The sequence below is a fragment of the Elephas maximus genome, chromosome 19 (assembly GCF_024166365.1).
Source record: "Elephas maximus indicus isolate mEleMax1 chromosome 19, mEleMax1 primary haplotype, whole genome shotgun sequence".
In the NCBI taxonomy this organism is placed as follows: domain Eukaryota; kingdom Metazoa; phylum Chordata; class Mammalia; order Proboscidea; family Elephantidae; genus Elephas; species Elephas maximus.
In genome coordinates, this window is record NC_064837.1 from 29,574,842 (window position 1) to 29,587,936 (window position 13,095).

Below are 13,095 nucleotides of genomic sequence, written 5' to 3' on the forward strand. Positions count from 1 at the left end.
AATTTCTTCGCATAGATAAGTGAGTACTTTCGGTGCTGCATCCATTTGTTGAAACATCTCAGTTGGTATTCCATCAATTCCCGGAGTCTTGTTTTTCGACAATCTTTCCGTGCAGCTTGAACTTCTTTGTCCAGTACCATGGATTCCTGCTCATATGGTGGCTCCTGAAATGGTTGAAAGTTGACCAATTCTTTTTGGTATAGTGACTCTGTATATTTTTCCATCTTCTTTTGATGCTTCTTGAGTTGTTTAAAATTTTCCCTCATAGAATCCTTCAATATTGCACATCAAGGCTTGAATTTTTCTTCACTTCTTTCAGCTTGAGAAATGCAGAGCATGTTCTTCCCTTTTGGTTTTCCATCTCCAGGTCTTTGCACATGTCATTATGATATTTTACTTTATCTTCTCAAGCCACCGCTTGAAATCTTCTGTTCAACTCTTTTACTTCATCATTTCTTCCTTTTGCTTTAGCTACTTGACGTTCAAAAGCAAGTTTCAGAGTCTCTTCTGACAACAATTTTGGTCTTTTCTTTCTTTCCTGTCTTTTTAATGATTTCTTGCTTTCTTCATGTATAATATTCTTAATGTCATTCCACAGCTCGTCTGGTCTTTGGTCATTAGTTTTCAATGCATCAAATCTGTTCTTGAGATGGTCTCTAAATTCAGGTTGGTTATACTCAAGGTCTTACTTTGGTTCTCGTGGACTTGTTCTAATTTTCTTCAGTTTCAACTCGAACTTGCATATGAGCAATTGATGGTCTGTTCCGCAGTCAGCCCCTGGCCTTGTTCCGACTGATGATATTGAGCATTTCCATCGTCTCTTTCCACAGATGTAGTCGATTTGATTCCTGTGTATTCCATCTGGCAGAGTCCTCTTGTATAGTTGCCGTTTATGTTGGTGAAAAAAAGGCATTTGCAATGAAGACGTCGTTGGTCTTGCAAAATTCTAATATTCAATCTCTAGCATCGTTTCTATCACCAAGGCCATACTTTCCACCTACCGATCCTTCTTCTTTGTTTCCAACTTTCGCGTCCCAATCTCCAGTAATTATCAATGCATCCTAATTGCATGTTTGATCAATTTCAGAATGCAGAAGTTGGTAAAAATCTTCAATTTCTTCATCTTTAGCCTTAGTGGCTGGTGTGTAAATTTGAATAATATTCATATTAACTGGTCTTGCTCGTAGGCATATGGATATTATCCTATCACTGACAGCATTGTACTTCAGGATAGATCTTGAAATGTTCTTTTTGATGATTAATGCAACGCCATGCGTCTTCAAGTTGTCATTTCTAGCATAGTAGACCATTTGATTGTCTGATTCAAAATGGCCGATACCAGTCCATTTCAGCTCACTAATGCCTAGGTTATCAATGTTTATGCATTCCATTTCATCTTTGATGACTTCCAATTTTCCTAGGTTCATACTTCATAATTCCACGTTCTGATTATTAATGGATGTTTGCAGCTGTTTCTTCTTATTTTGTGTTGTGCCACATCGGCAAATGAAGGTCCCAAAAGCTTGACTCCATCCACGTCATTAAGGTTGACTATACTTTGAGGAGGCAGCTCTTCTGCAGTTGTCTGTTAAGTGCCTTCCAACCTGAGGGGCTCATTTTCCAGCACTATATCAAACAATGTTACGCTGCTATTCAGAAGGTTTTCACTAGCTAAATCTTTTCAGAAGTAGACTGTGGGTCCTTCTTCCTAGTCTGTCTTAATTTGGAAGCTCAGCTGAAATCTGTCCGCCGCAGGTGACTCTGCTTGTATCTGAATACCTCTGGCATAGCTTCCAGCATCACAGCAACATGCAAGCCACCACAGTACACCAAACTGACAAACGCATGGGGCCAGGGACATAGTAGGGTTTATCATCATAACAGGAGCCCTGGTGGCACAACAGTTAAGTGCTTGTCTGCCAACTGAGAGGTTGGTGGTTCAAACTCCATGGGAGTAAAGACCTGGCAATCTGCTCCTGCCATACAAACCAAAAACCGAACCCAGTGCTGTCAAGTCAGTTCTGACTCATAGTGAGTAGAACTGCCCCATAGAGTTTCCAAGGAACGCCTGGCAGATTCGAACTGCCGACCCTTTGGTTAGCAGCCGTAGCGCTTAACCACTACACAACCAGGGTTTCCGCTCCTGCTATAAAGATTAAAAAACAAGCGAACAAACCAAACCCATTGCTTTTGAGTTGATTCAGACTCATAGCAACACTATAGGACAGAGTAGAACCGCTCCATAGGTTTCCAAGGTGGATTTGAACTGCCAACCTTTTTGTTTGGTTAGCAGCCAAGCTCTTAACCACTGTGCCATAAAGATTACAGCCTGGAAAACCCTATGGGGCAGTTCCACTCTGTCACATGGGGTCACTAGGAGTCGAAATCTATCTCAAGGAACCTAACATCAACAGTTATCATGGCAAACAGCTTAGTGCATGCCAGGCATTTCGCACATGTAGCCCTCTTCTGTTAAATCCTCTTCTGGTAAAAGAGAGATAGGAAAGATTTTCATTGTCATGTTGCCGATGAGGAAACTGAGGCTCCAAGACGTGGCCCAGTTACATAGCCGGTGAGGCGGACAGCCAAGATTCAAAATCCCTGTGTCAGTGACCCCAGTGCCCACACCGCTATCCATTTTACTTCCTTCCTCCTTCCCCCAGCTTGGCCAGTGTTGGTGAGGGCCAAGGCTCCACCCCTTCATTCAACCAGGTGCCTTAGAAAGCCCGGGAACAGGCTGAGCTGGGAGCAGTGGCGGAGCAGGGCTGGGAGATGGAACTGTCAGCTTCCCATCTGCGTGGGCTTGATGCCTGCTTCAAGTTTCCGCTCCCATCCAGGGGTGGTGATTGAAGGCACCGGAGGGGAACCGCGCTGTCTTCCGGGATTATGATGATTATTTGCTGGGTAATGACTCCGTCTATTCTTAAGCAGCAGGCTGTGCCAGGTGCTCCCCACCTGTAGTGACCTCAGCTCTTCAGTAGGCCTGCTTTCCATGGCCGTCCTTCCCAGTCACAAGAAGCCTTGATTTAGGGCCATTGGGTTCATGGGATGGAGCTGGAGGTCAAGAGCTCCACCTCCCTGGCCCACTGCCCTTGGTTCATGAGCTACCTGGCGGGTCCATGGCCTCCTCTAAGACTCACCTGTGTTTCTGTTAGTTGTCAGGGGCAGGAAGTTCTTTCTCAAGTACAGCCTGTAATGGGAAGAGCACACTAGGCTAAGAGTCAAGAGACTCGAGTTCCAGCCTTGACTCTACAACCAGCATGCTGTGCAGCCTTGGGGGGGTGGGGGTCACTGCCCACCACTAGGACAAAGGGGAGGTTCTGTCAACTTATAGTTCAAATCCAAGACATCGGCAATCATTCTTATTCTGTTGTTCTGACCTACAAGAGCCAGGTAGCCCTTTCTTCTGCTTGCCTTGTCCACTTCAGTCTTTATAAGACAATGAGGAGAGTAATTCCATCTACTGTGCTGTCTGCTCTTAGTACCAAGGCCCTCTGCTGTTCCTGCTTGTAACACTTGTATACTATAGTGAAGAATGCTCCCAACCTCCCCCATATAGACTTGTACCTCCTCCATACCAATGGGGACTCCCCCAGGGCCAAGGCTATGTCTCCAACCACACATAAGGGCCCCATTTCCCAAGGCAATGCTGCTTCTCCTCTGTTCTCAGATCCCCCAGAATCCCTTTATCACTAGGTTCAGATCCCACCTCTCCCCAAGACCCTGCAGCACCAGCCTGGGTCGGCACCTTTATTCCCATCCCACCATGGAGATGTTTGCTCTGTCCAGTGGGCCAGGCACAGAATGAGGAGGGGGCATGTAGAGATGCCACCAAATACTGCTGAGGTCCTGAAAGCCTTCCAGCCCTCAGAAAAGCTCCCTGAGTCCCAGTGTCCTCAGGCGGGGCTAGGGGAGCAGAGAGAGGGGTATGTGGTTGCCCCCTCCCATCAAGCTACTAATCGCTCCAGTCAGAAGAATGGCACTTCTGCTGTCGCTCAGCTCCCCACTGGCTGCCTTCCCGCAGTCAGTGCTAAAAGCAGGACTTCTCCCTCCAGAGGCTCAAGAGGATTAGGGAAGGGGATGGGATCAGGGTAGGGGTGGGGGCAGAGGCAATGGGCCTGGAAAGAAGGGGCCAAAGTGTTTTTCTGGGTCTCCAGCAAAATTTCTATAAAGAGGGACTTAGAGGCACCAATCTGTTCCAAAAGGAGATTCCACAATAGGGGCTGAATCAGCACAGCAAGTCTGCTGTTATCATGTAGATCGTTTCAGATTCATAAAAACAGCCAAGCTTTCTAAAGGCACTTTTATTCACACTTGACATGAGATTGAGAGAGCTGCAATTGCCCGTATTAAGAATAAGAACACCAAGGAATGACTTTAGAGGCTGGTGGGGAGGTCGATGAAGCTCCATGGAAGCTCTAGAAAGTCTAGAAAGCAGGACGCAGATGCCCTTCCTTTGCTTCTTAGAAGGATGAGCTTGGTGAGTCAGATTCTGAAATAGAGCAGGGTTTCTCCCAGTCTCTTCTACCAAACACAGGTTTCCGAAAGCTTCCACATGGTGGGTCCTGAAAGAGTGTAGGTGGGCTGAAAGAATGCAGCCCGCACCTCCAAGGCATTGGGGAGCAAATCTCCAAAGACGAAGGTGTCGGAGGGTGTGCCAGCCTGTTTAACTCCTTGGCAGAAACACAAGTCTCCCTGCCTTCAAAAAAAAGAGGCTTAAAAAGCATGGGCATCAAGACGCAGACATCAAAAGGTTCTTGCCCACTGCCAGCCAGATACGTTAAATGCAAATGAAGTTGAAATGTGCAGATTCAATTTCCCTTGAAATGTACCTGTTAGCCCAGAGGGAAAGATTAGAGAGTAGAGGGCTCTTCTTGGCCTACTGCATCTGTCCTTCCTGCTAGCGCCCAATCCCGCAGCTCCCCCGTCCTACCAAGACCTCTTCATCCTTGGGTTGGCTGCTCCCTCTCTGGGTGTTTTAGAAAGGGAGGAGGAAGCTCCTCTGGAGAGGTGTTGGGGCTGAAGGCAAAGGGATGAACTGAATCGTCTTATAAGGATCCAGCAATGGAAAGTGAATCAAAGGTGCTTTGCTTCCTTCTTTAGGGCAATGGGGCATCTATCTGAGGATTCACAAGGAGGACGCAGCCCCTGCTCCATCCCGAGGTCACCCTCGTCTGGTGGGAGGGACCCAGTTCCTGCCCAAGAAGGCCTCAGTGTGATGGGGAAGGCACAGCCCACCTGGGGAGGGAGGGGTCCCCTGGTCTGATGGATGGGGCAGAGACAGCTCATACTGCCTCAGAGCCCCCAGCCTCATGCAGGAGACACAGCCCTGCTGCAGGTGAGTGTATAGTCTGATGGGGGAGAGATAGACGTGCCTTAAATCTACAGTCTGATGGCCAGTCAGCTTTTCCAGCATCTAATAAGTAGTCAGAGCTCCCCCAGCCCTGCAGAGCCCCTGAATGAACCTCTACCAGATTTGCCATAAGCAAGTACAGCTGCCGGGCATCTGGGCTCCAGATGCTCCCCCCGTCTGCTTCCTGCCGGTGCCCAGGGATCTCAGACCTCTCCCTGAACCACACTTAGAGCAGGGCCAGCCTGGGCTGCCCTGGCCACAAACCATTATCCCCCTCCATCAGCATGCCTGTCCCTACATTCTGGGAAGGCTGGTTTCTGGAGGGAACAGTATTGGCGCAACCGCAGCCTGATTGCAGTACTTGAAAGTCAGCAATAACATCAGTGAGCAGTTATTGCGTGCTTACCTTGTACCGGGCATATGAGATGTGCTGGGGAAGAAACAGCCAATAAGATGCAGTCCCAGCTCTGGAGGGTGCCCTGTCTCAAACACACAGCACTGAACAATCTGATTCCTGCTGTAATTAGTGGTACCTGTATAAGTCCCTGGGGAGCGCAAACGGTTAACACACTCGGCGGCTAACCGAAAGGTTGGAAGGTTGGAGGTTCTAGTCCACCCAGAGGTGCCTCAGAAGAAAGGCCTAGCAATCTACTTCTGAAAAGCCAGCCACTGAAAACCTGTGGAGCACAGGTCTACCCTGACACACAATCGGTTGCCGTGAGTCAGAGTCCTCTAGATGGCAACTGACTTGGTTTTGTAAGCGTCTTCTGGGAATGATTAATTATGCCTGGGTTGCAGTGAGGCCAAGAGGCTTCCCAGAGGAGGGGACTTTTGACCCAAGCCTTGAAAAATGAGCGGAAATTTTCCAGGTGGAGAGGAATGAACATTCCAGCAAGGAGCTGTCTTTGTTATTTAGCACAGCTGTAACAGAAATGCCGCAAGTAGATGGCTTTAACAAAAAGAAATATATTCTCTCAGAGTCTAGGAGGCTAGAAGTCCAAATTCAGGGTGCCAGGGGAAGGCTTTTTCTCTCTGTTGGCTCTGGGGGAAAGTCCTTGTCATCAGTCTTGCCCTGGTCAAGGAGCTTCTCAGCGCAAGGACCCTGGGTCCAAAGGATGAGAGCTCCAGGCTGTACTTTCTTGGTGGTATGAGGTCTTCATGTCTCTCTGCTCACATCTGTCTTTTATATCACAAAAGAAATTGGCTTAAGACACAATCTAATCTTTTAGATTGAGTCCTGCCTCGTTAACGTAAGTGTCTCCAATCCTGCCTCATTAACGTTATAGAGGTAAGATTTACAACACAGGAAAATCACATCAGATGACAAAATGGTAGACAATCACACAATACTGGGAATCATGACCTAGCCAAATTGATAGATATTTTGGGGGGACACAACTTAATCCATGACAGGAGCCTTAAGAGTAAAGGCCAGCGGAAGAATATAGCTCCACTGTGGCCAGAGCTTGTGGGACTCAGAGATAAAGGGGCAGCCAGGTTGTGGAGCTGTGGTTCTTGAATGTTAGCATGCTCACCTGGAAGGCACAGTTTCTGATTCAGGAGGTCTGGGGTGGGGCTGAGTTGATGCTGATGCTGTGGGTCCAGGAACTACACCTTTGAGAACCACAGCTGTAAACAGCTGTGGTAAATTGGATTATTATTACCAATTCTTCACCTCCTCCCTGTAATAGAATTACATATCCACTCCTTCTGCCATTGCCTTGCAGTGCCTCCTACTAGAGGAGGTGAGGTGTATTTTCCTGCCCCATTGGACTTGAGTGTGCCACTTGCTTTGACCAATGACGTGTTAGTGAACTTGGCCTGAGCAAAGACTTGGAATAGGTGGTTTAGCTTGGCCTCTTGTGGGTCAGCCATCTGCCATGGGAAGAGAATCCTTTGGGTAGCTGATGGTCCTAGAATGGGAGACACACAGCACAGACCCAAGCCCAACCTGCAGCCACCCCAGCCCACCTGAAGACCCAAGAGTGAGGAAAACAAACGTGATTGCCAGCCATTGAGATTTAGGGGTTGTTTGTTATATAGCATTATCGGAGCAGAAACCTGATTCATACAAGGGCTTTGAATGACATGCTGAGAACTTTAGGATCAGTGCCAGCAGGAGGATAGCTGGGTGTCATGGGTTGAATTATGCCCTTCAAAAAACGTGTGTATCAATTTGGTTAGGCCATGATTTCCAATACTGTGTGGTTGTAATTTTATGTTAGAGAGGATTAGGGTCGGATTGTAACACTGTTACCAGGTCACCTCCCTGATCCAATGTAAAGGGAGTTTCCCTGGGGTGTGGCCTGTACCGCCTTTTATCTTACAAGAGATGAAAGGAAAGAGAAGCAAGCAGAGAATGGGAACCTCAGACCACCAAGAAAGCAGCACCAGGAGCAGAGCATCCTTTGGACCTAAGGTTCCTGCGCTGAGGTGCTCCCAGACCAAGGGAAGACTGATGACAAGAACCTTCCTCCAGAGCAGACAGAGACAGAAAGCCTTCCCCTGGAGCCAGAGCCCTGAATTTAGACTTCTGGTCTACTAGACTGTAAGAGAATAAACTCCTGTTTGTTAAAGCCATCCACTTGTGGTATTTCTGTTATAGCAGCACTAGATGACTAAGACACTGGGTGAAGAGTAGATCTGACTGGCCAAAACTGGAGGCAGGAGACCAGGTAGGGGGCTATCGCGCCATTTCAGAGGAGACACAGGATGGGGGTCTGGATGAGCAGAGGGGAGAGAGTACGGAATGGACTGGGGATGCCCAAAGGCGCTAGAACCAACAGGACCTGGTGACCAGTTGGCTGTGGAGGACAGAGAGGAAGAAGTCCAAAATAATGGCCAGACATCTGGACTAAACAGCAGAGACCAGATGCAGCCATTCATGGAGAACATGGAGGCCCCAGGAAGGCGTGAAGAGTGTCAACAGCTACCCCTCCCCAATGCCCCTACCTCCCACCTGAGCCAGGCCCCACACCACGCTGGGATCCCCCCATGGCAGCATCTACAAGCTGCAGGGAGGGCTTGCCTGGCTGAAGAGCCACAGTCACAGCAATTTATGTCGATTTTCTCCGATCCATTTGGTTCTAAGTCAGCTGTAGACGAGCTTTGCCCACAACGGTAGGTCTTTTAATTTAATTGTGCAATGCTGGGGTGGTTTTTTCCCCCCTGGCAAATATATCAAAATTGTCACATGGTCAGTAAACAACCCCCTTCCCCCTACTCAACACCCACCATCCATCACCACCCCCCCCCCACACACAGCTGAGGCAGCTAGAAGGGGGGAGGCTGCAAAGGGTGTGGATCCCTGTGGGAAGCAAGGGAGGGTCCCTGGAGGAAAGTGAGAAACAGCACACCAGAGAATCCCAGGGTGGCAGATCCAGGAGGACCCAGGAGACAGATCACTGCTCCAAACCTCCAACTACAGACCAGCATGGAGCCACGGAGGGGTCTAACAGCAAGCTGGGCCATTGGGCAGGATATTTAGCCTCTACCTTCTCATCTGGAAATGTGTTTTATTGTGAATCAAAATAAATCCTAGCTATGACAAAACCCAAACCTATTGTTAGCAATAGCCCTTCAAGTTAATTTCAACTCATAGTGCCCCTATAAGCCACAGTAGAACTGCCCCATATGGTTCCCAAGGAGTGGCTGGTGGATTTGAACTGCCAACCTTTTGGTTAACAGCCCAGCTCTTAACCACTGCATCACCAGGGCTACCTAGCTATGACAGGGCCTTGTAAGCTAAAAAGTGTGTTGGCATGTAGTTACAGCATAGCAGCTAAAGGGGGAGGCTTGGGCTTTGTCCTGGCTTCATCACTTCCCGTGATATTGGACAAGCTATTTAACCTGTCTATGCCTTGGCTGAAATCCCTGGGTGGTAAAAACAGTTAACACACTCAGCTGCTAATGGAAAGGTTGGAGGTTCACATCCACCCAGAGGCACCTTGGAAGAAAGGCCTGGAGATCAACTTCCAAAAAAATCAGTCATTGAAAACCCTGTGGAGCAATTGACTTGACAGCAGCTGGTTTACTAGTGCTTCAGTTTTCTTATCCTTAAAATAAGGCTTACCATGGTAAGGAACTCATAGCATTGTTAAAAGGAATCAATGAGTTACAAGTAAAGTGTTCAGAACAGAGATCGGCACATACTAAGGGACTGATCAATGTTAGCTGTTAATGTATTGAGGAGACCTTCCTCCAAGTTACTTAGCCTCCTAACTCCCAGGCTGTATTCTATACAGAATGGGAAGCGGAGACAGTTTGAGGTTCAGGAGCCCACCCCAGGAATTCCTTTTGGCTGCCCTCGCTCTCATAAACCAGGCCTCGCTGTGGAATCTGCACCCCCCTGCCCCGACCAACACACACAGGTAAGGAGAGTAGAGTATTAGTGGCAGGTGCTTTCGCCAGCAGCGAAGAAGCAAGAAGGAGGAGCCCCCACCAACCTGTCTCTAAATAGCAAGAAAGGATGGAAGTCCCTGCTCTTTGGTTTGCAGTTCCAGCAGAAGGAAAGGAACAGACATTCATTCATCCAAGAAATATCCATTCACCCCCTACTATCTGCACACACTGTGCTAAGGCTGGGGTTGGAGCTGTGAAGAAAACTAACAACGTCCCTGCTTCCTGGAATCTACGCTCTGTGTGATATGATGCAAGAATCCTGGGCTCTGGCAGCAGGCATCATCTTGTCACTTTTAAGATTTGTGATCTTGAGTGAGCCACTTAGTACCCCTTCTCATCTCAGTTTCCTCCTTTGTAAAAAGGAGATGATAAAAGAAAGAAATCGAGAAGTTGGACTTCATTAAAATATAAAACTTCTGCTCTGTGAAAGACACAGTTAAGAGAATGAAAAGACAAGCCACGGACTGGGAGAAAACATTTGCAAAACACAGATCCGTTAAAGGACTTTTATCCAAAAACTCAAAGAACTCTTAAAACCCAACAGTAGGAAAATAAACAACTCAATTACAAAACGAGCAAAGGAACTGAACACACAGCTCACCAAGAAGATATACAGTTGGCAAATAAGCATATGAAAAAATGTTCAACATCATATGTCATTAGATCAAAAACCAAACGCACTGCCGTCAAGTCAATTCTGACTCATAGCAACCCTATAGGACAGAGTAGAACTGTCCCACATGGTTTCCAAGGCTGTAAATCTTTATGGAAGTAGACAGCCACATCTTTCTCCCAGGGAGCAGCTAGTGGGTTCAAACCACCAAGCTTTTGGTTAACAGCCTAGCACTTTAACCATTGCGCCACCAGGGCTCCTTATGCAGAGGCAGAGGCAGAGACAGAGGCAGAGGCAGAGACAGAGACACAGAGGCAGAGACAGAGAGGCAGAGACAGAGGCAGAAGCAGGGAACTGCAAATCAAAATAACAGGATACCACTTCACACTTAGCACTTTAACCATTGTGCCACCAGGGCTCCTTAGGGAACTGCAAATCAAAATAACAGGATACCACTTCACACTTATTAGAATAGCTAAAATCCAGAACTCTGACAACATCAAATGCTGGGGAGGATATGGAGCAACAGGAACGCCCCCATCCATTGCTAGTGGGAATGCAAAATGGTATAGTCACTTTGGAAGACAGCCCAACAGTTCTTACAATGCTATACATAGGCTTACCATTCAATTCAATAATTGCCCTCCTAGGTGTTTACCTAAATGTGGTAAGAAACTATGTCCACATAAAAACCTGCCCACTAATGTTCATAGCAGCTTTACTCATAATTGCCACAAATTGGAAGTGACCAAGATATCCTTTGATAGGTGAATGAAGAAACAATCTGTGGCACATTCATACAGTGGAGTATTATTCAGCAGAAAGAAAAAAAAATAAAGAAATGAACTATCAAGCCACAAAAAGACATGGAAGAACCTTAAATGCATATTGCCAATAAAAGAAGCCAATCTGAAAAAGCTACGTACTGTGCGATTCTAACTACATATCTGACATTTTGGAGAGGGCAAAACTATAGAAACAGTACAAAGATTAGTAGTTGCCAAGGGTTCAGGGACAGGGGTGAATAGGTGCAGCCCAGGGCATTTCTAGGGCCATGAAACCATTCTGTATGATACTGTAATGGACACATGACATTATACTTTTATCAAAACCCGTAGTACTGTACGACACCAAGAGTGAATCCTAATGTAAACTATGGACTTTAGTTAATAATAACGTATCAATTTTGGTTCATCAATTACAGCAAATGTACTATAGGAATGCAAGATATTAATAACAGGAAAAACGGTTCACAGAGAAGGTCCCTGGGTGCCAAAAACGGTGTAAATGGTTTGCACTTGACTGCTAGCCTAAGAATCGGCAGTTCGAACCCACCCAATGGCTCCATAGAAGATATGCCTGGCAACATGCTTCCTCTAAGATTACAGCCAAGAAGCGGCCATCTAAGATGCATCAATTGGTCTCAACCCACCTGGAGCAAAGGAGAATGAAGAACACCAAGGACACAAGGTAATTACGAGCCCAAGAGACAGAAAGGGCCACATAAACCAGAGACTACACCAGTCTGAGACCAGAAGAGCTAGATGGTGCCCGGCTACAACCAATGACTGCCCTGACAGGGAACACAACAGAGAACCCCTGAGTGAGCAGGAGAGCAGTGGGATGCAGACCCGAAATTCCTGTAAAAAAAAACAGACTTAATGATCTGACTGAGACTAGAAGGACCCCGGTGGTCATGGCCCCCAGACCTTCTGTTGGCCCAGGACAGGAACCATTCCCAAAGCCAACTCTTCAGACAGATTGGACTGGACAATGGGTTGCAAAGGGATGCTGGTGAGGAGTGAGCTTCTTGGATCAGGTGGACACGTGAGACTATGTTGGCATCTCCCATCTGGAGGGGAAATGAGAGGGTAGAGGGGGTTAGAAGCTGGCGAAACGGACATGAAAGAAGAGAGTGGAGGGAGGGACCGGGCTGTCTCATTAGGGGGAGAGCAATTGGGACTATGCAGCAAGGTGTATATAAGTTTTTGTGTAAGAGACTGACTTGATTTGTAAACTTTCACTTAAAGCACAATAAAAATTAAAAAAAAAAAAAAAAGATTGCTGCAAAGAAAACCCTATGGAGCAGTTCTCTGTAACACACGGGGTCGCCATGATCAGAATCAACTCGACAGCAACTAACAACAGCGACAGGGAGCAGGGAAGGGGGGGTATATAGAACTGTCTATTTTCTGCACAATTTTTCTGTAAACCTAAAACTACTCTAAAAAATAAAGTCTATTAAAACAAAACAGAAAGAGGGTGACTCCTGCCTTGTGATGTTGTCGTGAGGACTAAATGAGTGCATGCAATTTAGGGGCTCAATTAATACTCGTTTTTCATGTTTATTTTCGCTGCTTGATTTTAATCTATGCAGCAGAGGCAGCTGTTTGTCTATCTCTCTTCCCTTAGTGATGGAACCTCTAGATTTTAAGTCCATACATGGCCTACGAGAACCAGCATCTGATGTGATGGGTGCATCTCCTGGGTTGTGCTCTTGGAGAAAGTGGCCCTCCGACTCCACTGCTTCCTCTCCCTGCTTCCCACCGGCTGGAAGGCACACCCAGTGGATATAGTGGCCAGGGATCCTGACCATGCTGATGAGGGCAATACACGAGGGGTGCTTGGAACAGTCAGGTAGAAGGGATCCCCCACACCAAGGGGCTGCCATGTTAAGTTGGACTACTTACGACCATTCTCTAAATATAAGAGAGAAACCTCGATCTGT